Genomic DNA, 26,452 nt, shown 5'->3' with positions numbered 1-26,452 from the left:
GGGGAAAAAAGGGGGAGGGGGAAGTTTGCTGTACTGTAAAAGCCGGAGGAAATTTTCAGGAATGGAGAAGTTGGTCAAAATGATTTGTGGGATAGTACTGAAGTGCAAAAACTGAAGGACCGGTAAGCATTTTCCGTATGGTTCGGGAAAACCACGCGTCTTAATATTGGGAGCAGAGTTTTCTACTCGAAGATCTTCGCTCAAAGCTTTAGTTATTAACATGGTGGAGTGTTGGAGTTTGTGTACTTTATTGCAGTTTGCTTCAGAAAAAGAAAAAAATAAATCGGGTAATCCTTGTGAGTTTAAATGTGTGGAATGTGGTAGCATCAAACAACTAAAACGTACTTTACTGTTCCAGTGTACCTTTGCTTGCTTTATAGACTGTCATGAATTATAAGCTTGTGAAGTAGCTTTCGACGTGTTCTTGACATCGGAACCTTTTAAGCAGTCTGTATTTGCCTTTTAATCTTTATGTCCTGTAAGGCAGTGTAGAAACTCCGAATGTGTTGTTTCATTCTGATACATTACTAGGGCCCTTCAGACACATTACCTTGCAGGTAAATCTCTTTAAGTATGTTGTTAATCTGTACAAATGTGAAAGGTTTGTTTTTAAAAGCCCTTCAAGCGCGTGACATGGTTGTATTTGGTCATAAACATCGATTAAGTTACATTCTTCATTTGACATTCACCCTTCGCCCACGTTAACGTTAACAAGAAGAGCTGCGGGCAAAATTGGAGGAGCATGTGATTTAAGAGAGTTCGATTTAATAGTGTACAGTTGACGTAATATTTGATTTGTGATCGCGCTTCCAGCAGATTCTCTTGTCAGTTTAAATAGGCTTAATTTCTACCTTCAGTCAATGCCGTTTATTTCAAACGGGGCTCATTCATAAAATAAGCCTGATTTCACCAAATGTAACCTGATATTACATCCAGCCATTTTCTGGACTTGCTAAGTGTAAAGGAAATGTTATTTTACAAAACATAAGTCTCATTAATGTAGCCTTATTTGCCTTTGGTCATTCGAGGAAACGTTTTTCAGAACTAGGAGGATTTGTTGATTGATCATATTATATAGAGTAATGATAGAGGTTTGGGAGTAAAATATTACTTACTCTCTTGAATGTAAACCTGTAATGTTTAGCCCTCACATAAAGTTTTGAAGATCTGCTAGTTTTTCAGCCCAAGGTCAAAAATGTATTCAGGAGAACCTTCATCAATGTCTTTCTTTTTTTTTGTGCTCTACATGTTTAATTTCGCTTACCTGCCTGATGTTATTTATAGTAAAAAAAAATGACATTACTTAAAGCTAAGTCATTGAAGTTTTTCTTGTTTTTAAGCTCCGTATAAAACTGTTACATGTTTTCAGTTAGTGTGTCCTTGGTGTTAAACCTTTATTTATTTAAGTTATTGAATTCTGTTTATCTTTATTAAGCACTATCTTTATTTTTCCCTTCTGTCCATGTGTCATCTAGAAGGTCACAGCATTGATGTCTCAATAGGTAGCTTTCTTGGCTTTGGGCCACAAGGTCACAAGTTCAAATCCTGCCTGGAGAAACTCATGACTTAATATTCTCTTTCAGCGTATTCAAGGGCATTTTGCAGTTTAGGCTCCCATCCTTTGAATAATATGCAGAATTAATAACCCATCTGCTCAGTAATTGAAAGGTCTCCAGCAGTAGCCCCTCTGACCTGGCTGAATTGTATAGTCCCCAAAAATCTTAAGAGTTGGATCTTTAAGCCACTGTGGACTTTGTGGTTTTCATTTAATCACATTTTATAGTTTTGTGGCCTGTAATGAAGTAGCAGTAACATTCAATTTTGTGATGATTTATTAAAATTCATCTTTTTTTTTTATCATTCCTGTATTAACAAACGTTTTGTGTACTGTAGTGTACTTGTGAATTGTTTTGTTCGCTTCATTTGGAGAGAGCGTCTTATCTTAATTTCTGTTTTGCCAAGGTAAAACATTCTACATTTTGGGGTATAATATAAAAAAAAAATATACATTGTTACTCCTAAATGATTCTATGTGCATATGGAGGCAGGGTGTCTCTATAGGGTTTCATCTTCATTTTCTTTTCTCTGCAATTTGTTTTTATTAAGATTGTTAAAGAAAATTATTGTTTCTTTTAAATTATTTAAGTAACACCACATTTTAGTTTGAAATTGATCTGTCAATAATTGATATATTTTAGCTCTAATTGATTTTTATATTGTAACATTTATTTTTAAAATTATTAGTGTTTAAAGTAATAAATATAAAATGACCAAAATGAATGTGTCTAACCATTCTAAATTACAGTAAGAAAATTAAGTTGTAGATTTTGCCTTTGGTGACACAGCCAACCTTAAACATTTCAGGTATTTTAATTATTAATAACTCTCAGTCATTAAAAAAAACAAAAAACAAGGTGTTAATGTTTGAGGATAGTACACACTGCTGTTTTGTTTCCTCTCTGTGTAATTAGAATGCTTTTTGCATTTTTTAAGCATCTATAAAACAATTATTAAATTTAGTCTATGAATTAGTATATTTTTATTAGGCATAACATATTTTAAACGATTTTGTTTTTTGTTCTAATTGATTGCAAGATGTGATAAACAATTTGGAATAAATAAGTAACCATGGCAGCTGTGCAATTTGTATTTTCTGTTTAGTGCATTGAAAATGGATATTTAATAATTGAAAGATTTCTTAAAAAAAATGTATGATCATAAGACGTTTTATGTTAATATTATAGCTTCGTGTGCCACCCATCTTCCACTGTAAGCATACATATTGCATTTTTTTGTTTTTATATATGTAATCATTTTTCTTAATGATAATATTGTAATGCACAAATGTGCAAGCCCTTATCTTCATGATCTTATTACAGCTCTCATTCATTCATTATTCCAATTCCAAAATATTTAAAAATAATTTGTGACAACCTGTTAAGGTAATATGTATATATTATGGAAAATCTATCATTTCTAATGTTAGAATGGTTAATAATGATTATTTCCACCCTTTTGTGTGCTATTGTTTGATTGTGTGTATTCTTAATGCATCTGCGCACAATGAATGCACAAATTACTAAACTAGGGGAAGTGTAATAGTGCACTTCTACAGATTGCTTGAATTAAATGGTCAGAACTAGAAAATTAAACTCGAAAGATGTAGTTGTAATTCATATTTACTTTGCATCCTGGAAACTAGTGTGCACAATTGTGCTGTAATTATTATTACTTTGCAATACATAACATTATACTTATCACAGTTTCCTTTTATACTCCTGCATTATCTAAGTAGTTCAATAAATTATCTGCATTGTTAAATGCACATCTTTTAGCCCAGTTGACCATCACAGTGATGTATGGATGGAAATAAATTACACCAATACAATGGACTTCAGGGAGGTCTGCAGGAGACCAAACAAAAGCACTGCCAAGGATGAAAGGATTTGTATTTTTAAAGATAACAAAAGAGTGAAGGAAAAGTTTAATTAGCTGAGCATTAAATTTTGGCAAGTTAAATAAGTAATGCCTAAACATCAAAGCATGTTCACCTTTCATTTTGCTGGCTGTTTGTGATTTATTTATCTGATCAAGTTGTTTACTACATATATTATTCAAACACATAATTTGAGCAAGCTTTAGATTAAACATTTAGATACTGGGTAAAAAATTAAACTCTTGTTATCCAAGTGGCAGTGTTGTTTCTGTTATGCATGATTTTGAAATGTGAAGTTTCATAAGCTTCCAAAAAGGCATTGTTGTAACAAATTATGTTCATTGAGCAGTTTAAATTACATCCTGAAATAAAAATATTTTATAGACTTATCGCAAATTTTGTTTCAGCTGTTGCAGTTCACTGTGACACAAGTAATATGGTATACCTCTACTTCAATTTATATTTAGTGAAGCGTTTTACTTAGGCACCATTTTTATCTTTTAAAGTTTATTTTTTTCAGTAGATACCCTGCTAATTCATATTTGGTTTTACCCATTATTAATAGTAACATTACATTTGTTTAAGTGTAAATTAATGGACTTTTGAAATGCTTCTTGTGTTTTCACCTGCCTCATTTGTCTGTTTCCTGCATTAGTCCTTCAATTTCCATGCTTATTAACTCTATAGTTCTATGCTTCAAGCTATCAGTAATTTGCCCTTTAATTTTGGGCATTTGGCAATTGTGGTTATCATCTTCCACTTAAATACTGTCGTGTGTACCTCATTCCTCCCCTCACTTTTATCACCTGTATTTAGATACTTGGAGCTGTAGTCATTTTTGCATTTATTGCGCTTTGTAGAAGGAATATGTTACATGGCTTTGGTGCACTGCAAACCTTGCATGTTTTTCTTGAGTTTTCCTTGTTCTCTCATTGTGTTCTGTAGAAACTATTTATTTATATATTTATTTATTGACTTTGTGTAGGCCTGTGCTGGTGTGCTACTGCAAAGGAAAAAAGGTTTAAGGTTATTTCCACACTGAAAAGGAAAGAGTTATAAATACATATATATGCAACTTTATTAATCTTGAATAAAATTGCAGGGTTACACCAGCAAACAAAAGGGGACAAGTGTACTGTGTATATATAACATAAATACAATAGTTATAATATTCAATTGTATGCTAACAAGTTACAAGAATGCATATAACATGAATTATCTGTAAGTAGATTAACAAGTGTAGGTATTTTACCAAGTGTAAAGTGAATATACTTCAATCTATTGATAAATTACATTTTTTTTAACAGTACAAGAATGTTAGTCAGTGGCACAGTTTGTTACATATAGCATCATTGTCTCTTAAGATGTCTTCTAGACCAGCCAGATTTAGTCAAGACACAAATTTTGGCTGTAAATCCTTCATCATGGCACACCTGATGAAAGCTATATGGCCAAAAGGTTGTGTCTTTAACCTTAACTTTCTTTTCAGTCTGGAAATAACCTTTTACCTTTTTCTCATATACTATATGTAACATTTAAAAGCTTACTCTTCATGGTAAGCGAGTTTGTGTGTGTGTGTGTGTGTGTGTGTGTATAAATCTCTCTATGTCTCTCTATCTATATACACATACATACAACAGTAGGTATATTTTTAATGGTGCAAAAATGTATCTTTTACATTTTTCAAGTAGCCTTAGCTTCAACAGTTATTGTCCTTAATCACAGTTCATTCAGAGAAAACTTTGTATACTATGATGATCTCTGCAATGGTCACTGCTGTAGCTTTTGTTTTTGCCAGCATTATTTTATTACCAAAACATAGTCCATCTATGCTAGTTGAACCTGCCATTTATTTAATGTAAACAAGTACAAATTGCATGTGTGTTGTACCTTTGGCAGACATGGTATCTACATTTTTTTTTTTTATATCTCTCTCTCTCTCTCACACACTCTCATTCTGTATCTTTATATAAATATATATCTATATATGTCATAATATATCTCTCTCTCTCTCTCATTCTAAAAAAAATCGCTATAGCTCGTACCTGTCACAGTCAGTGGAACAATCACCTATAGGTAGGTTGCTCAGAGGATCAGCGTACTTAGTATGGTCATCACAAGTTAGTAGGCCAGTCTGCTGTGTATCTTACGAGAAGACATTGTGCCACTCTAACCTCTGTAGTCTGTTTTTATTCAGTTTTCAATAAACTACTGTTTACATATTGGTTTTACAAAAAAGTATCAAAAGCAGCTTGTTGTGTTCTGTGTCTTGCCCACCATGCAAACACTGTTATTGCTTTATTAAAAAATTTGATGGGATGCCTTTTTATTTCAAAATTTAAAAAAAAAAAAACCTGTCATTGAATATTTATTGTCTAGATTACCATTAACAGCCTGCCCCATCACTTTACAAAGCAAACGAGATTATACCACACTTTTAATTAGAAATCCATGACTAAAGTAATACTACATTTTTTTCTGTAAGCTTGATTAAATAGACTTGGGACTTAACAAAATAAAAACAGTCCCTCATCCTGAAATGTTAGTTTTATTCATGCCAGATGCTTGAAATAAAATAAATCTAAATTTGTAATTGCTTGGCTTGTTTGCTACACGCGCCACAAACGTTCATGGTGGTTTGCTTTTAATAAACCAGTGAAGTGTTTTTAACCCTGACATCCTAGTCCCTGTTTAAAGTCGCTGACAACTTTTGTTATTCTGTGTACATTTGTTGAATCAGATTTGTTCAAATGCGTTAAGCTTATTTTTCTTTGGAAATTTTTCCCTTAGTGGCCCCCTTTATAGGTACACTTACTTGGTAATGAAAATGGCCTGCTTCTGCAAAAAATCTGTGTAGCTGCAAGAATAGGCCAATCAGTTTTGTTGATGATCAACCCAGAATCAGAATGAGTAACTTGTGTGATCTGATACTTTGACTTTGGGGTGGTCGCAGATGTGGTGATTCCAGCATTTTACAAACCGTAGTCTTGTTAAGATTTTAATACTGTACACTACATTCTCCAGAATTTACAGAATAAGGTAATGATAAACAAAAACCATCAGGAGATTTTTGTATAGAGACAGAGGTCAAAGAAAAATAGCTAGATATATGCATGTGCCAAGAAAGGCTGCTACAACTCGAAACACCTCTTTAAAATATTTGAGTGCAGAAGGGCATTTCTGAATAGTATAGAATAGTATAGTATTTCACAATTTATGGCAGATGGACTATAGCAGCAGAAGACATTTCTAGAATCCACTCGTTCTAAAGAATTGAGAGATGATTTTACAGAGGGCATGTGATCACCAAAACTGTGCAATTGAAGATTGGAGAAAAACACCACTTGTTTGATTAATCTCAAATTCTGCTGTTATATGAAGGAGTTGGGGCAGCATTTGGTGTAAACCTTTTGAGTCCAAGGATCCAAGCTACTTTGTGTCATTGATATTCTTACGGGTATTGGTGATAGTGTGAAGATGAGGGGAATGTTTTCTTGTCATACATTAGGCATCTTTATTACTTTTGCATTATTTGAATGCATCAGTATTGTTGTTGACCACATGCATTATTTTATGTACATAGTCTTCATGTATTAATCAGTAAAAAAAAAAAAAAATACAGTATATCGTATCACAAAGAAAGTGCTATCTCAGGTTCATTCCACCAGTGTGATGGTGTCTTTAGTTTATTCCAGATAGGTTACCAATTGTCTTTTCTTCTGTAGCCCCCTATCTCTTTGTTCTTCAAAAATTCACCACCACTAGTTCTATGAAAATCTCATTGCTACCAGTGACTTATTCTAAGATGAATAACTATCTTTGGTAAGTTCATTTCACGTTATTGTTCTTGTGTGCTGCTGCGGCAATGGTAATTTTGGCTGTAACAAAATTTCTTGGACCAGTTCCCATCTTCACTACATGTTATTCCTATGTCCAAAGCAAATTCTTCCCCCTTCTTTCTGCCCCCTATTCTGTTTCTGTAAATCATCTTATTTTAAATATAAACATTTTCCACTTATTCTGCTTTACCATGTTAATCCAAATATTTTCAGATTGTAGGGATGCTCCCATCAGGTTTTTTAAGGCTGATACTCATCATCACTTTCATGTTACTTGATCGCCTGATTCACATTTTTATTTGTCCCTCTAAAATACTTTTTACATTAATTAAAGTAGATAGAAGTTTTATGTCCAATATTAAAGAGTATTATTATAAACTGTAGAAGAAAAGTGTTAACAAATCATTTCTTGTTAACAAAATGTAATTCTGTAGGCTTATTGTTCAGTGATCATAAAATACTAAAATAAAATTTCCTTAAAATGCATACTTTATCTAATGAAATGTGTATTATAGATAAATATTTTTATCCATATGGCATAGAAGAATATAAAATGCTTCTCATAATCAGTGTCATATTGTTTGTTTTTTTCTGTAATGTACATACCTGAAACAAGGCTAAATTAAAAAATGTAGTTTTCATCATTTACCTAAGAACAAAAGTATATATTCTCAGACAATCAATTGATGTTGGCAATTAAATGCTGCTTAAATATAAATATACAAGCACCTATTTGTTTAAATAATTTTAAATCATTAATTGCAGTTGCTGTTAAAAATATACTTTACTATTTTTGTAAAGGTGTATTTAAGTGTATCAACTAGACATTTGTAAACAGTACAAATCTTTAAAATAAAATAACTTATTGTTTACTAAGCAACAATTTCAAATTCGTCCATATCTTTTCATTTTCCAATTAAAGGTGTAAACTGCTGCATTTTAAAGAAGTTCGCCATCTAAACTCAAGTGGTGTTAGTTTTAAAAAGACAAGATAAATAAATGTCTGAATTCCTTAGTGTAGCTTTTATTTATTTTTTTGCTGTTTGTCTAGTTGCACAGGAAAACTTCTCCAATTACTTTTTTTACAGTTTTATTATACACTATCTTATCAATTGCCTCTCATTCACTGATAAAACAAGCTTCCAATGGCTGATCTTTACACTGCTCAACTACTGTAATACGTTGCATAAAGGATTACTACAACTAAATTACCATAAAGCTTAGAAAAGCAGGGGCTGAAAAAAATATTGTTTCTTGTGATCTGCCATTATACCAATCAATGATCAAATCTTTTTTTAGTGAAAATCAACTGATTTCGATTGGTGGCCAATCGATCAGATCATCCCATTCAGATTGTATCATTCTTCTGCTTGACACACATTTTTTTCCATTTAGACTGTTGCATTCTCTAGAATTCCGTTTATACACCACATGTTATAAAGATTTTTTTTTCCCCCTCAAAATGAAAAATCAAATAAAATTCAGATACGGGGCATGGTGGCATAGCAGTAACACTACTGTCTTGCAACTGTGAGCCTGGGGGAATCAGTTGATGGGTGCTTCCTGCATTGAGTTTGTGTGCTTTCCCCATGTCCATGTGAGTCTCCTTTGGGTATTCTGGTTTCCTCCCATAGTCCAAAGACATGCAGGTTAAGGGAATTCGATTCACTGAATTGGCCCTAGTGCATGTGTTCAACTTGTGATGGACTCGCGCCTTGTCCTGGGATTGTTCCTGCCTTGTGCCCCATATTTGTAGGAATAGGCTCCAGCTGCTCTCTGCCCCTGCTCAAGATAAGAAGTTTTAATAAATGGATAGATACATTTATCAGATTTAAAATAAACTTTTTAAATTAATACATTTTTTAAAAATTCAGATTTTTAGTTTTAAGCAATAATATTGCCTGTAATAGTTGAACAATGGTGGTTGCTGCTGCCAGCTCAGACCTTGAGGTTTGGGTTCTGACACTGAATTAATGCAGTTTGCATTATGTGTGAGTGTGTGAGCTTGCATTATGTGTGAGTATTCTTTGGTTATTTCAGTTTCTTAGAATGTCTTAAAACAACATTTACTAGGCATATTTATGAATTTAAATTTTACTGTGTAAGTGTTACTCTATGCAGAGATGGACTTGCACTGCATGAAGGGTTGGTTCCTGCATTATCTATAATGCAGCTTGATAAGGTGCAATCTCTTCAAAACCACAGCTTAAAATAAATTGAAAATAAAGATGTAGATTACGTATTTTTTTAAATTCCACACTAAATATTATTTAAAAAATTGTAGATTGTAGCTAATTGGGAAGGAGTATTTTTCTTGTATGCCTCACTCAGTTCATGTAAGTAATAGGTGAACTTACAATAAATTGAAATGAGGCTACTGTATTACTAAGCGTGAAGTTTACTAGTTGTGACAGCCTTGGCTTCAGCCATGAAATAATAAAGTGGAAAGACTGACAGACGATTGCATGAATAAAAAACAATAGTACATATTTTGCAGGATTAGTCATTGTTTTAGGAGCAAACCAAAATTAAAAATACATATGTATAATTTTTTTGGTAGTTTTGTAGCCTTGTAATAAACAAGTAGTTAATAATCCTTGGTATTTTAAATTGTTTCTTTGGAGCTCATTAGGAAACTATATATTTTACATCCTGGAGGTAAGTTGGTGGCTGAATGGAAACCTTCTTCACAAGACAAATCATATTGGTATACCATGCTAGACAATCTAATACTGTTTACTTGTTTGTCTGAGGGGGTGAAAACGATTGCAGACATTTAATTACTACCATGTAATAACTGTAATCGTAGTCATGTCCATTGCATTTCCAAAACATTCTAAAGTGGTTTTCACCCAAGTACAATTCAAGATGTCAAAATAAAGGTGGTGTTTTTGTTAATTCATGATATTTGTGAGTTGTACTTTAAGTCCATTGTAATGAAAAGTGATACATTTCTTGGGTAAATTCCTGGTTAATTTGACAAGTTAATGTCAACTCCATGTTCAAATAATTCATGTCTGTTGAGTATTTTTCATATGAATTATTTTTGCACAAGTTTATTTTATAAACTCTAGATATGTTGTGTATAATTTGTTCAGACTATGACCAGTAGTTTAGTTTCTAGTTGTTTATCATAATTGATTTCTCGTGAAACTGAGTTGAATTGGTTTAAGTCGATTTTTAGAATGTTAAAGATTCAGGTGTAATAAGGAATTCATCAGCATATTTTAATAAGTTATTCATTGCCTGATGCTGAATTTGCTGGGGATTATAATTTACTAAAATGGCCTTGTCCGCTGTCCTCATTAATGTTTGAGAGTAGAAGCTGTTGTACATTTTTTTTAGTTCCTCATTGCACACACACAACTGCTTTTAAGTTTTATTAAACTCGAGTTATACTTTGGTTTACTTATTTTATGTATTTTTATTTGACATCTGGTAAAGTTAAGCATTTTGTTCACACTTTATTTGAGGCAATACTTGATATAGTTTCTGATTGATATTATGAAATTTTATCAGAAAGGTGTTAAATAAATGTGTTATTTTGTTCTGGCTTGTTATTAAATAGACTTTTTGAATAGCTCATGTCTTCCACCAATAAACAGAACAAGATGATTTTAGAAGAATAAATACAGGGTTAGTTAAATAATATGGCGGTACACTGAACTATAATTTTTAAAGTCCCCTCCTCAACACATTACCCAGTTAAAACTGGGGATGTGACATGAATTGTCTGATATTAATTGTAGTGATGACTGTGCCTTTTTCATTTCAATTTAGCAGAATAACCTATTTTTATTCGTTATATTTACAGGATTTCATTGTTCACTTTGTTCATTACATTCCAAAAGATGCTAACTTCATACTACCGTACTATCAAAACCCAATAAAGATAACATAAGGAAATTTATTTCCATGGTGAATACTTTTAGAAGTGCTAGAAGCCCTTTTTCTGAGGAAACTACACTATCTTGCCAAAAGTATTGGGGTATCACTCCAGGGGCCTCATGTATAACGCCGTGCGCAGAATTCGCACTATAACATGGCGTAAGCACAAAAGCCGAAATGTGCTTGCGCACAGAAAAATCCAGATGCAGGAATCTGTGCATACTCCAACTTCCACGTTCTTCCGCTACATAAATCCTGATCAGCGTGAAAAGTAATGCTCGTGCACGCGCTTTATGTAAGGCCCCAACTCCTCCCAGAATTACGCCTCTTTGAATATGCATATCAATATAAATCACCCTTAAAGCACAGCCTTCTGTGAAAAGACAATGGGAAAAGCACAGGGGAAAATATAAGAATTTCAGCAAATACCAAGTGGAGGCAAAGGAAAAAACATACTATTTGTTTAATTAAACCGTGGTATAATCAACAAAAGGAAGTTGATCGAGTGACATAGTGTGTTGGAGAAACTTGAAAGCTCACGTTCACAAAATCGCACAGTGCCGGAAATAAAAAAGAAGTCACATATCAAAGTCGCTGTGAAAATGAGTTGTAGCCCACTGTCTGAGTGTCATATGAAAGCTTATTAGGGTACAGAGAAAAAAAAGGCAAACGGTGGGGGGAAAAAGCACGAAATTTCTACTTTAATCACGTAGTTTAATTTGTCATTAAAGTAGAACATCATAAACTTCATCTTAAAATCGTTTAATTAACCAGTTTCTCAAATCACATCATAATTTAAAGTATAGCACATTAAATGTTTTGTTTTGTATGTGATCTTCTATGTGTGTGAATCACTACATGCTTCTTAAACCGGCTCTCTTCCTCTGACAGGACACAGAATCCATTACACGTGTATAATAACAAAGTGGAAGCAATTGGGAACAACAGCAACTCCGTCTCGAAATGATAGGCCACATAAAATCACAGAGCGGGGACAGCGCATGCTGAAGCGCACGGTGTGCAGAAGTCGTCAACTTTCTGGAGAGTCAATGGCTACAGACCTCCAAAAGCTCAAGAACAGTGCAGCATAGAAAGCTTTATGGAATGGGTTTCTATGGCCAAGCAGCTGCATCCAAGCCTTGCATCACCAATGGATGCAGTGGTGTAAACCACACCGCCACTGGACTCTAGAGCAGTGCAGACGTGACCTTTGGAGTGATGAATCACACTTCTTTGTCTGGCAATCCGATGGACGAGTCTGGGTTTGGCGGTTGCCAGGAGAACAGTACTTGCCTGACTGCATTGTGCCAAATGCAAAGTTTGGTTGAAGGGGGATTATGGTGTGTGGTTGTTTTTCAGGGTTGGGCTTGTTCTAGTTCCAGTGAAAGGAACTCTTAATGCTTCAGCATACAAAGCCATTTTGGACCATTTCATGCTCCCAAGTTTGTGGGAACAGTTTGGGGATGACCTCTTCCTGGTTCAACATGACTGTGCACCAGTGCACAAAGCAAGGTCTATAAAGAAATTGATGAGTGAGTTTTGTGTGGAGGAACTTGACTGGCCTGCACAGATCCCTGACCTCAACATGAAAGAACACCTTTGGAATGAATTCAAGCTGAGACTGCGAGCCAGGCCTTCTCGTCCAACATCAGTGCCTGACCTCCCAAATGCTCTCCTGGAAAAATGGTCAAAAATTCCTATAAACACACTCCTAGACCTTGTGGAAAGCCTTCTCAGAAGAGTTGAAGCTCTTATAGCTGCAAAGGGTGGGCCAACTCCATATTAAAGCCTATTTTTTAAATATTAAAGTTCATGTGTGTGTATAAAGACCGGCGTTCCAATATGTTTGGCACTATAGTGTAATTCATAATTTATTTTTTTGTTGTTTGAATGATGCATCATTATGTTTCCAGAGGCAACAGCATTATGAGCTTTAATTTTTGAGTTTGGTTTTATGGTTACATATTCAGAAATGTTTTTGCTTGAATATGTGTGTAATTAACCGGCAACTTGTTGCCACTGTTCAGAACATTGATCTCCATGCATTACTAATTAAATGTGAACTTTACCTTAAAACCTTTGAAATCTCCCTTTCTCAAAACTAGTATGTTCAAAGTGTAAGCGGGAGGTCTCATAGAGTTTGGGCAGATTTTACAATAAATACATATATGGTAGGTGCACAAGACTGTAATTCAGTCTACAATATTGCATGGTAAGATTTTGACCATTTGACATTGCTCGTGCTCGACATTGCGTGTTTGTGTTATTTGTGGTAGTGTAATTTATAGCCAAGAGTTCTAATAAAGTCAAAAGGGTTATATGATCAGTAAACATTTTCTACTAAATAAGACACGAGTTTTCAGAACGAATCGCATTGAAGAATGCATTCAACAAGGTGCTAGGAAACTTTGCTAGTCATTTTAGTTAATACTTCCTTTATAACATAATTCATACAAATTTTTCAGTTGCACATTTATGCATTGAACGGTTTATTCCACCTCATTCCAAAAAGTTACATTTTAGGCTGAAATGTGGGGGCTTTGCCGGCCCCCGAAGTATACCAAAGTTACTATTGTCTTCATGAAACCAGTCTGAGATGACACGTAGTTTGTATCATGGTGCATTATCCTGATGAAGGTATATATTTAAAAAAGGGTAGACTGTGGCCATGGAGAGACACACATGGTCAGCAGCAGTGCTTGGGTATGTTGTATCAATCACTTGACTCTCATTTGGCCTTAAGAAGCCTAATGTTTTCTTAGAGCACATTTCACATGCCATTGCTCTACCTCTAGAGGCCCGTACAGTTAACAAAAGTTTTGGATGTACTGTAGGTTCATGGAAATTGCTGACACTATTGTTTGCATATTGTAGCAGAAGTAGAGCTCTATCACCAAATGTGTAATTTTGGGAACTGCATTTCACCTCTGGCCTCATCTTTTTGTTTTTAGCTGGCATGATGGTAACTAGGCTAGTGATCTGCACTTATAGCCCATTCGCTTTATGCACTGAAATGCTGTGCATTCATAGAGACCCTTCTGTATGTTATGGTTGTAAAGGGCTGTCTGAGTAATTTTGACTATTCTGTTAGAATGAACAAGCCTGTTAATTCTCTACTTTGACCTCTCTCATCCACATGCTTTTGCCCACACAATTGCCAATCATTGAATGTTTTTGTTTGCTGCACTGTTCTCTATAGTTTTAGAGACTAACCTTTGGACTAGCAAAGGAGTATTGGTATATCAAGATGCTGGAATTGCCATGTCTGTTGAGAGACAACAAGCCTTTCAGGGTTGAAGTTGCTTAGATCACACCTCTTGCCCGTTGTAGTAATGGTTAATCTCCTGAACAGATCTACATGCTATATGTGTAATATAATTATGTATACTGAGTTTCAGGCACATGATTGGGTATTTATTTTTTATTTGACCATTGCTGTCTTTTGTGTATTTTATTTAATGTGTGTCCTGATATTACTTATGCATATGGTTTCCAGTTGCAATGGAAGGGCAACTAGTAACAATTCTGGATTTGCAGAGACATTCCGTTACAATCTTTATATTTTCACCATTTTTCCTGAAGGTATATTTTTATGTATTGGACACGCTATAATTGTGTGTTTTTATATTACATTTACTTTTTCATTGGCTATGGATTTAGAAGTGCCATTATTTTTCATGGCATTGCTCATGCAGTAGTTATTTAACAGAAACCACAGTCCACATTTTTAAATGGGGATGCTCAAAGCATTGAGTATGTGAGAAAATGATGCATAGCATCTCATGCTTACTGTACTTCATAATGATTATTATTAAAGAGGAAATACTGCATAAAATATAAATTATGTACATTTGAAGTTTAAGCTGTAGTAATGAGCATTATATACTGTGTGCATATCTCACTTTTTGCTTCTGTTTACCAGCTGCTCACAGTTAAATGTGTTATTGAGACAGTTTAAATATCTAGTCTTGACTGTTAAATGCAACATCTTTGTCAGCTCAATCAACTGTTTCTAAAGTAGGAGTCTTCCAAAACAATGATGGTTACTTGTGTATCCAGGGAAACTGCATGCATTTAACTCATTAACCCCAACCTTACCCTTGCAAACCACTTGGCTCATATGTAAATGTCACACGTATAATAGTTTCCCTGTTTTCCATAATGGGGAGCTGTCAGTGCCATACAGCAAAGGTGCTGAGTATTAATTAAGCAAAAACTTTTTTCTAATTGAAGTGTCAATTTTTTAAATTAATTTTCAAAGTCATATGTGAGGCTATGGACATTATGGTAATAGAATATTTAGTTAAATAAGGTTTTTGCGACTAGATTTAAAAAATCTTAGCTATATAAGTCAGGAGTTTTATTATAGTTATTGCTTAGATTTTATTAACTGGACAGTTTCTTTGACCATTTGCAGAATTTGACAACACTGATCAGATTGCATGTTTCGGTAAATTTCTGAAAGGAAAGAAAGTTATCTTATACAAAATACCAATCTAAATGACTCATTTCTTTATATGTTAATGGACAATTGGTATTCATTTGCTGAAATTAACAGGTCAGAAGAAAAACAAAAATAATGAATGTACTGTTTGCAACATATTTCTCACTATGTTGATCACTGCTTAGTAACATTGTGTTTTCCCGATCTGTTACGTGTAATCAGTCTTTCTTTTGAGATCTTTCACTTCTTGAAGAGACTATTCAAACTCAAAAGTTTGTTTTTTTTTTTAAACTTTTTGTATATGTTACATGTTTTTAACATTTTAGTTTTGGGACTGAAGGCTACAACAAAAATATTTCTGCAAATGCTTCATGTTTGATTTTTTGAGGTATGGTTTTGATCCATGGTTTTTGAGTCCTGCTAGAATATCCATCCTGTTTTTTTGCATCAGCTTTTTCCCGGATTCTGCAGTACTGGCTTCTAGGAATGACATTTACTGTAGATGGATCAGTTCTCCAATCCACTTATTTCTGATAACACTGAGAACTACATAACCATGAAGATTAATAAATCCGTCTCCTTGCTTAACAGTTGATAAGTTGTGATTTTCTTAAAATGCTTCAGCTTGTGATGAGGGTATATGAAGAACTTCCTTCTACAACAATACAGTGCAGATCAGTTTTGTGGAAGCAAGTAAGTATCTGTAGTCACCTAAATCATTTTTGAGGTATTTTGTGGTAATAGAGTATGTGTTTTCTAATTAATGAACAGTAAGTCATTTTCTAAGCTGCATATTCCTGAAAATGGTTGCAGGGAGTGCCAGAGCCTATCCCAGTTAGCACTGGGAGCAAGGCAGGAACAATCACCTGAACACGGGGCCAGACCCTTACGGGGCAAACACACAACCACACACACATAAATACACCAACCATACGCTAGGGTCACCTAGCCTGCATGTCTTTGGACTGTGGTAGGACACTAGACCAACCAGAGGAAACCCATGCAGACACAGGGAGAACATGCAAACTCCACACAAGCAAGGAGGCCCCAGGATGCAAAATCAGGTCTCCTTACTGCAAATTAGCATCACTACCATCGTTTAGCACTGTGCCGCCTTAATTAATGAAAAATTCTGTCAAAAGAGTGTTCTTTGTTTTGCAGATCATGTCTTGTATTCAGCAGTAACCCCCATTAACTTCTTTTTTTGACAATAGTAGTTCAAAGCTTGGATTTTTTTTTTTTAAACCTTCTCCTGCTTTGTTAAATATATTTTTTTCTCTTTCTAGTCTTTATGGGAGTAGGCACAATCTCCCATCAACTCTGAAGGATGTATATTTTTTTTGTCCTCTGAAAGTGTCTTCATAAGGGTTAATTTTGCTCAAGTCAATTTATTTTTAAGAGTTTAAGTATCAGTAGATCAACTGCAAAGAAGCCTAAGCATTTGCACATGCCACATTTAGAATTGTACTTTTTTTTTTTTAAAACGTGTTAAATCCTGCAAATACCTAAAATAGGCAGAAGTGTTATGTATACATTTTTGAACTGTGTATTAGTTTGTGTTAGATATTGGTGAAACATACAGTTTAACCAGGGATGCTCGACTGTTGCATAAATCTGTTGTCATTTTGGATACTTGTTTCAACTGATTCTTTAAATAAAATGTGGATACTATACCAAGTTACACATTTAGACTAAAGTCAATGAATTGGATTAGGTGTATTTAGGTGTAATTTATAATATATGAAATTACAGATAACATCGCATTTATTCATTGTCAAACAGTTATTACTTTACATTTTAAAGTGTGTGTATATATATATATATATATATATATATATATATATATATATATATATATATATATATATATATATATATATATATATATAAGGTTCAGGCTTTTGCATCTTTTTAGCAAGTGCCATCATAGTTTCTCATCTGCTTTTTTTATTTCATGTTCAGTTAATTTGCTTGGTTTTAAGAAGAGCTTATTAAATTGAACATAAATGTTTGTAAAGAGATTAAGGCAGTATTATACCTCAAAGTCTAGTATTTTGTCATTTTTAAAGTTCAAATATTAATAATCAGGATGAACATTTTCGGCTAGTTTTACTTTGGGCCATCTGTGTCATATTGAAAGGTTAGCTGAATAATACCAGATTTGTGGGGGAGACATTTAAAAATTTGCTAAAGGGTTGATGACAGCTTTTTCAGATTGATTTGTGTTTTTCAAATAGGCTAGTAAAGGTCTAGATGGTAAAAGTCTATTAAAGCTTTTGTCAATAGCAGGTGTGTTCCAGTTTGGCATCTTGAATAGAAAAAGTTTCTTTTCATTTTTGTGTAACCTGCATGGCATAAAGCTATGCTTAAAAAGATTGTGAGAAAGCCCATTACATTTACTTAAATATCATTGCTGTCTTATGTTACACCAATAATTCTACTCTACAAACCACAAGGTCTTATGAGATTTAGTCTACTTTTACATACTATTAGTCATATGTGTTGTATAATCAGTATATAGAACGGTAAAAGAATTATGACAAGAACGAACAGACATTTCAACTCCTAAATCCATCTAATTTCTTCAAAAATACCACCAAATCTAATTATCTTGGTAATTTAGTCTAGGTGTCTCTGGTTCTCTGTGTGAAGAAAGACTTTGTAGTGCTTTTGCAGAATTTACCTTTTAATTTGTTTCTATCCATCTTCATATGTTGCAGCTGTTGTTAAAGAACTCATTTTAAATTTGCAGTTACATTCACTGTATTAATACCTTTCATAATTTTAAAAACTTTGTCACTCTTTCCTCAATTAATACCTTGTAGTCTTTTAATCAGTTCTTCTTCTCTGCACTTTTTCTAGGCCTGCTATGTAGTTTTTTGTGTAGTCTAGAGTTCAAAACTACATGCACTATGCCAGTGTGTGGTCACACTAGTGCATTATATCTAAAGCATAATCTCCATAGGCTGCACTGTACACATTGTGTAATATAATCCGGGCAACATGGCCTTAAAAAAAAAAAAAAAAATTTCAGATTTTTTTCACATGCACACCCAATTTACAATTTAATTTTTTTCTTGGGGGGGGGGTGGGGGGAATTGCTTACAGCAGACATGGAGAGAGATTTCATGGCCATGTTACTGAGCTTTGGGAAGTTTGCTTCATGGTGCTTTCACCACTGAACTGGATTGGTGTCTGGGACTTGAGAAATGACAACAACTTTTAGGAGGCATTTAGGAGCTGCCACTAAGCTTTTGCATCTTGGAGAGCTACAAAGCTCCCTCCCAGCTGTGTACCTCTGTCGGAAATGCTGGAATCGGTTTGCCTTGCTGCTACTTTACCTACCACAGACTTTAAAATGGACAGTGGTTTGTTTGACACCTAACTTTGCATTCCCGGTTTTACACACAAGCTTATCACTTGTTTTATGTGTGCCGCAGTTTTTGTGTGTGTGTGTGTGTGTGTGAGGGGCAGGGCGGTTTGACAGAGAGCAGGGTTGCTGGTGTGCTGCAATCATCCAGCTTTGTGTGAATCAAAATTTTTATTTTTTACTAGTATTGTATTGCCTGATCTAACTAATCGAATTCAGTGTAAGGTGTTTTTTTTTTTTTAACTGGCTACCCATTTTGTAAAAGATACAAAATCATCTTGTTTGCTTCTATTTAAATCTTAATGACTATGTTTTCTGTCTACATCTTCGATTGTTAAATGTTTCTAAATGCTCTTCCTTCACAATTCACTTTAGTATATTTTTCACTGTTGTGAAGTTAATTGTGGACAAGCCTTGGGAAATAAATATGATTCTACTCGGTGAATATACAAAAAGGCTATTGTATATTTTAGTTAATTAATGGTGCACCAAGTGAAATAGGATCTGGATTTCACAGACAGATGTACTAAGACAACCACTTCAGTGTTTTTTTCTGAAGTGGTGAAAGGATTTTTTTTTTTTTCTGAGCAAAAATTAACATGCCTTAGTCTTGATGTCAATTAATGTGACTTTAGTCATGATGTTATTGGCCGAAAAGTGAGTTAGTTTATTTTTGCCAGTTTTCCCCTTTCCCTTTTCAGTTAGGTATGTTTTCATAGATGGTTGTTCAAGAATTTCAGTATGTGGTTGCCTGTGCCAAATCCTATTTACTTGTATTCAGTATTATGATTTTTGTTCAAATGTTCTTCAGATTCCTGTACATTACCATTGATAGTTTAAATTACCACTACTGCTGTGTGAACTTTTGAGATTAAAGTGAATTTGATTTCACATTTCTAAGTGCATCCTTTTCAGTGTTATAATTTGAATGAGTAGATCTTTTTTGTTTGTTTTTTAATGTTTTGTGATAGACTAAAACAAACTGTTGCCTGAGATTGTGTGGTCTTCCAGTAAGTCTTGGGCATAAGGGAATAAACTGGTAGCACTGAGAAAGCTTACATGAGTTTTTGTAACACTTTTCTTGAAACTGATACAAAAGAAGTTGCGGTTGGCAAAGGGGAAAACAAATGTTTATCTTTTTGTCACTTTAGGAGGTGGATAATTTCATATGTATGGCTGAGCTGGTGTATTGTTTTTTTGTTTTTTAAGGGTAAATACTTAATCTGACAACAGACAAGAACGTAGAGTTTTGTGGCTCATGGCAGCCAAAGAAACTTAATGAAGAGGAAGTGGAAACAAGGAAAAGTTTTAAAAAATATTGCAAAAAGCTGAGAAATGTATCATTCAAGTCATTTGCTTCCGTGCACAATGTAGTTAGAATGGCATGTTGTCTACAGTAGAGTTGATTCATGCTTCCTGATTATTGCTTCCGTCTTATCTTTACCATGTAATTTAGTATAGTCGGTTGCCATTATAAGAAAGAAGAAAGTGCATGGTTGTAGCACAGTAGCAGACGCAGGTCAAAAACCATATATAGCACATTTGTAATAAGCATTGTGTATGTGTATATGCTGTGTGTGTATATGTATATAGATAGAGAGAGAGAGAGCACTTAATTTTTTTACAAGGGGAAATTGCTCCAAATAATAAAAGTAAAAAGCAGAAAATGGTGGAGAGTGCTCATTAATAGCACAGTCCTGTGAACAAATATGAAAGTGGTGTTGTACAAAAAAAGATAGTTAAAGATTGATGCAAGACTGAATGAAATTAATTAAACAAGAAAGCAATACAGCAACAAGGTCAGGATTTTCAAAGTTCGATACACTATGGAATTGGTGAAGGGCTGTATCACTGTGCATGTGCAAAAAAAGGTTATAGCCATGCTGACAAGGAAAGAGGGTAAAAGACATTGCATCCAAAATGTAGTCTTTTATCATCTTTCCTTTTCAGCCTGGACATAACCTTTAGGCTTTTTTTTCCTAGTTACTCATGAATTAATTACAGAGATGCATTTCAGAATATTCCTACCTGATCTTCAGAAGTGAACTGTTGTAAGGTGCCTGATAATACACATTTGCTGTACTTAGACATTGAATATGTAGCTACCAGGTAAATGTTATTTTGCCACGTTTTGGTATAACTGCATTTGTGTCACTTCATTAAATTGGGCACTTTAATAGATATAAAAGAGAGGAATGCAGGAGTGAGTTGGACAGCAAGATGGAAACTGAGCTCTGCAACCAGCCTCATAGAATTTAAGTAGATAATTCTGGTGTCCTATTTTAATAGATGGCATCCTTTGAAGAATTCTAGTGATCATGTTACCCCCAGGCAATGTCTGGTAAATGGGCTAGTTTTATAAAATCCCAGAGATGGTTCCTTGCCTTACATTAAGACTTGTTCCACATGTGCCAGTGCCTGGAGTTTGCAGGTTTGGGCAGTGGATTTGAGTAATGGATTTAAAATGAGAGCAACATAACCACCGTGATTTTAAAACAGTAATTCGGTATACAGCTGTTGCTGCAAATCCAATCATAGTGCCATGTAGCTTTCAGTGTACAGTATCAGTAAAAATTATTTGTCTGTGATGTTCAGATGTTGGGAGTTCTGAAGAAGAAAACTAACATTTGTATATTTTTGATTTGTGGCGTGTTTTCACAGACAGATCAAGAAAGAGTGGTGTACTCTCTGGAAGCATCAGACCTCAATGAGTGTTTATATTTCTACCACATGGTTCTATAACAGTGATAATGATATGGCTGTCTTCAAAACTGTATGAAGCATTGTAGGTGAGTATACAAGAGGATTGAAGGAGAATGACTTCATAAGTTGCTAGCAGAGTTATAGCTATAAATAAAACTTTACAGATCTGTTTCCATGAAGTTGTTCTTGATGTAGGCAAACTGACATGCTAGTAAGAATTTATTTGTACTGTCAAGTAGACACACATCACAGTAAACTTGATCTTATTTATTGTAATTTCTTGCCAGATATCAAGTGGTCTAAATTTTAATATCTGACCTTTTATTAATCCACACCCAATTAGCTTTGGACAGGATAACAAAATAAGTTGTTTTTTTTTTTAAGATTTTAATTTTTAAGTGTTTGATCCTTATTTGCCAGTGCTCAGAGCACAGGGAAGAAACCTCTATTTTAATGTTAAAAACAATCAGTTCTTAATTATTACTTAATGCATGAGAAATAAGAAATCTGGTTGTAGATTACACTAATTCCATTTCTGTGAGAGCAAGTAAAGTCTGAAAAAAATGACATCTGCCTTAGTCTGTATTGATTTATGTTATGTTAATAAGTACGGAAAAGTGTCATCTTTTCATCAAAACTTCACATACTCCAAGTCCATTGAAGTTTGCATACAATGAACTTTTTGAGTGTCCAAGTTCGGAGTCTTTAAAAATTCTCAGCATAGTACATGTCAGAATTTGAATTTGAGGATCATGGGCGAGCAGCCCTACTTTATTTCCCCTGGTATGTGGTTTTCTTCAAAGTTCCAAAGTTGGATTGCCATGCAAAACCACAGTGTTAATATGTAATTTTAATATGATCTAAGATAAGTTTCATAAACCAATCCTGATGCATACAGTTCATTTGAGTAAAATGTTAACAAGCAATAATGACCACAGATTGGTCCCAAGACTACATGAAAATTAGCACTCAGATAAACTTAAACCTGTTGATGATTGACCATTACATTTGTAGTTACCTGGGAGCAGAAGATTGAAAAATCCTAAACTATACCAGCATACTGTTTGAAGAGGTGCATCACCGTAATAAAACTGGAAAATTCGGCAAAAAGTTGTACCAGTAGTTTTGTGCTTTCTCTGTTCTGTTTCCTGAAGGAAGAAGTTGCTGTCACCAAAATAAAATACTCGACAGTACTAGGAACTATTGAACAGACGCACATTATTTCACATCACTGGTGAAATAGTTGTCTTGCGACCATCTCTAGAGTGAGTGAGAGAGTAACAAAATTTTCTATTTGTGGGAATAAGATTTGGTAAAAATAAAAATAAAATATATATATATATATATATATACACACACAAACTAATGACTGTTTTACACTGGTATGTGGTTTTCTGCAAAGTGAGAAATTCAAACAATGATATGTAAATCTACAATGTCGGCATATAATTTAATGTATTTCAATGCATCACATTAATTTAGCAATATATAAAGTTTCAGGATAACGCCCAAGTTAATCTGGATATTTTGTCTCTTTTACAGTAAGCCAGTCACAAGAATGGAGGAGAAACGTTTTTCATAGTTTTGGTGTTCTCCTAAGATGTGCAGCATGAGTAATAAGATAGTAAGTACCTATGGCATATGGTTTTGTACATTCATCATGAGCATCAGAAAGGCGCAATATAAATAAAACGTATTATTATTTATTATTATCTTATAATTGAAGCTTCACATTTCTACAGTGCAATGGTCAGAACTAAATGTATTTTGTTAGTTGCAACTACAATACTTTCTGGTTATTTCCACACTGAAAAGGTAAAAAGGTTAAAGGCACAACATTTCAGCTCTTTACCTTTCATCAGCTCTGTCTTTTACCTTCTTCCTTCTTAGAGTGGAAGCCTTTTTCCTTGGCAGATGCATGCTGACGCAGCCCTACATTAACTCCATTAGATACTTGCTTGTTTTATTTATGAAATATTTGTCACATAGTAACTAAAATTACTTCACTAGCAGGAGTAAATTATATTGCTAAACTGCATATTATCTGGTCTGTTCATTTAAATCTGTTTAGAACATTGCTTTTTGAATTGTCTTATTTGATGTGAGTTACAAAATTGTAATGCATTTAAATTTTGCCCTGCATTCCATGTCATGAAGTCTGACTTGAGCATAGTTGCCGGTTTACAGACGAGCTTTTTATAAACTGAGCTTTTTGTTCTGTGCTTTCTATTATACTATAGTTAAAATTTGTCAGAGGGGATTTTGCCCATCTTAAAATAAAGGGACAAATAGGATATCCACTTTTGCAAATTATTTAATTTAAAAGGTTTTCATGTCTTCTGTCCTTAGGATTAACTTTACACCCTTTGTTATATTTTTATTTGGATTTTTGGCTTGTCATATGCAAAAAGCTGCATCAGGGCAACGAACAACTGTCTCAATCTTAGTAGTATTTGACAACTTAATTCCATTTGGATACCCAAATGACTTATGTATATTAATGATAGCTGTATGTGTCAGTATTGAAACAAACATATCAGGTGAACTCCTAAATGTAACACATTGTGATTTTTTTTTTTCCTTTTAACCAGCTGTTACTCAACCTGTTAATGAAAAGAAATGTGGAGGAGCTTACTGTTTGCAGAATGTCATAGCAAGGCCTTAAAAGGAAATAAAATGCCTTTAAACATCTATTTTTGTATAGAGAGTTTTAGTAAAAATTTTCCATTTATATTGTGTTCAGATCATTTTAATATTTTACCCTTTTTATCTTATTTAGGACTCCCATGATGCTCAAAAGTCAAACCTTGTAGTCTGTTGTTGTAAACATCCCCGACTGGAAGCTGTGAAATGAAATCCGAGCTTTCAGTCAGATGTTTGCTGTTGCTGGCTGCATTTTACTTCTCTGAGAATTTGGGAAACATGGCTGAATATTAAATATATGCTCATTTGTAGCAAATATTTTAAATATATAGGAATGTTACTGTTTTAGATTAAAAGGTGTTTTTCACAAAAACAGCAAGCTTATCCTGTTTGCATTATTACTATGAAATGGTTTATAAAAAGTGCATACCTGGCATATTCCCTGGTATATACTTGTTGTTGATTGTCATTATTTGGATACAATAATGGTGAATTGAAAAACTGAATCACTATAATATAGTGACGCTGGTGCACATCTGTAAAAAGCTTTAGGCCAACATAGCTTGTCTATTTCTGTTCAGGCAAGTAAACCCTTGGGTTGAAGAGAAGCAAGTCTTGTGATAATGAAAACCCTGTATAAAATTTGCAGATCATCTGGGTAAAGAGGTGCAGATGGAGGGGTAGGTCAAGGATTAAGCTGAAGAAAACATGGATATCATTTGAAAATAGAAGAAAAGGTCTGGCTCCCTGAAACTCTCAAGACAGAGGTGGGATTGGAAGGAAAATTGTATTATCTGGGTACTTTTAAATAATCGGCTATTAATTGGATAGATCAGAAAAATTTGTGGCACGTGTTTAGTGATTACAAAAGTGTCCATATACTCATTCTTCTGCACTCTTTACAAACAGGGGGAGAGTAACATACATTTTGACCACATTTTTTAAGTTGTTTGCCTAAAGATATGTTCACTTAATAAGTGGACACTTACCAACTTGCCTATGCAGAGTTTGTGCATTCACCACATGTAGCTTTTCTCCAGGTACTCTGATTTCCTCCCCCATCACATGACCACACCAAGTCTACTGGGAATGGTTTCTGCTGCCTTTACAACATCACGTTGGAAGGAGGAGTGCTGGGTCAGGGTTGGGTGATTGTTTTCATTTATGAACTATTTAAAGAAGATACCTCAGTTTTAGGATTTTAATGTATTGTTTACATATTATTTTTTTCAATGTATTAATTTTATTTAAATAATTAGAAGTCAATGTTACCAAGTTTTAGTTAATGTAAACATCCTACACTCAGCTATAATATAGAAGTTAAAGCTGGGAGAAGGGTGTTTACTTTGACTGCCTTGGAAGATACTGCTACTGCAAAGGTACAAATGGATTGAGTTGAAAGAAGATTGTATGTTTATGACAAGTTTTCTATAGATGCCCCTGACCACCTACACGGTTTATTATATTATTGCTTCTTGGAGAACTGATTATTAGGTGCTTGTTCATTTGTCTTTATGCTACTTCACGCAATTTTTTTTTTTTCAATGCAAGTCTTAATTTTGTTTTGTTGTGATGAAGTGTGTTCTTGTTTTCTTCTTGTTCTAAATAATACTTGTATGTGTTTGTTCTATATTGAACCAGCCTTCTTTACTCCCATCTATATAATTCCTTGCCTGATACCAGTTTCTTCCTTAGATTCCCCCTCATACAGTACATCCACTTTCTCTTTCCTTGTCCTCCTCTTTATGTCCCGACACCTCCATACCCATGATTCTTCTTTCCACATTGTTTGCTTCTCTTCTCATTATATACCCATAACCGATTTTTAATCTTTTCTGTATTTGATTTGAGATTTCCTCAACTTTAACTGTACTGCTGATTCTCTCATTACTGATCTTCTGAAGCTTTGTTACTCTAGACATCCATCTCAAAATCCTCATTTCTGTTGCATCCTTACTTTAAGTTTCTTTCTGATCCACACAAGAAGGCTGGTTTTATTCACTTTATCCCTCACTCTTGCACTGATCCTTCAGTCATGTAACTCTCCTGATGCCTTTCTTCAATTTTTCCAGACTGATTTCACTCTGTGGTTTATTTTGAAATCTAGCTCTACATCCTCTGTTGTTAAG

General features: G+C 34.1%; 1 long non-coding RNA gene across 1 annotated transcript; it reads left to right on the top strand.

The window, feature by feature from the left end:
• On the top strand, window positions 1-25,447 carry LOC120516003. Its single transcript, XR_005630745.1, has 4 exons — window positions 1-122; window positions 21,639-21,766; window positions 23,223-23,304; window positions 24,460-25,447. It is a non-coding gene; the product is annotated as an uncharacterized LOC120516003 (long non-coding RNA).
• The last annotated feature ends 1,005 nt before the right edge of the window (window positions 25,448-26,452 follow it).

Source organism: Polypterus senegalus, chromosome 15 (assembly GCF_016835505.1).
Source record: "Polypterus senegalus isolate Bchr_013 chromosome 15, ASM1683550v1, whole genome shotgun sequence".
NCBI lineage: Eukaryota > Metazoa > Chordata > Cladistia > Polypteriformes > Polypteridae > Polypterus > Polypterus senegalus.
Note: the sequence above shows the minus strand (reverse complement) of the source record. Positions and strands in the feature narration are given on the sequence as shown.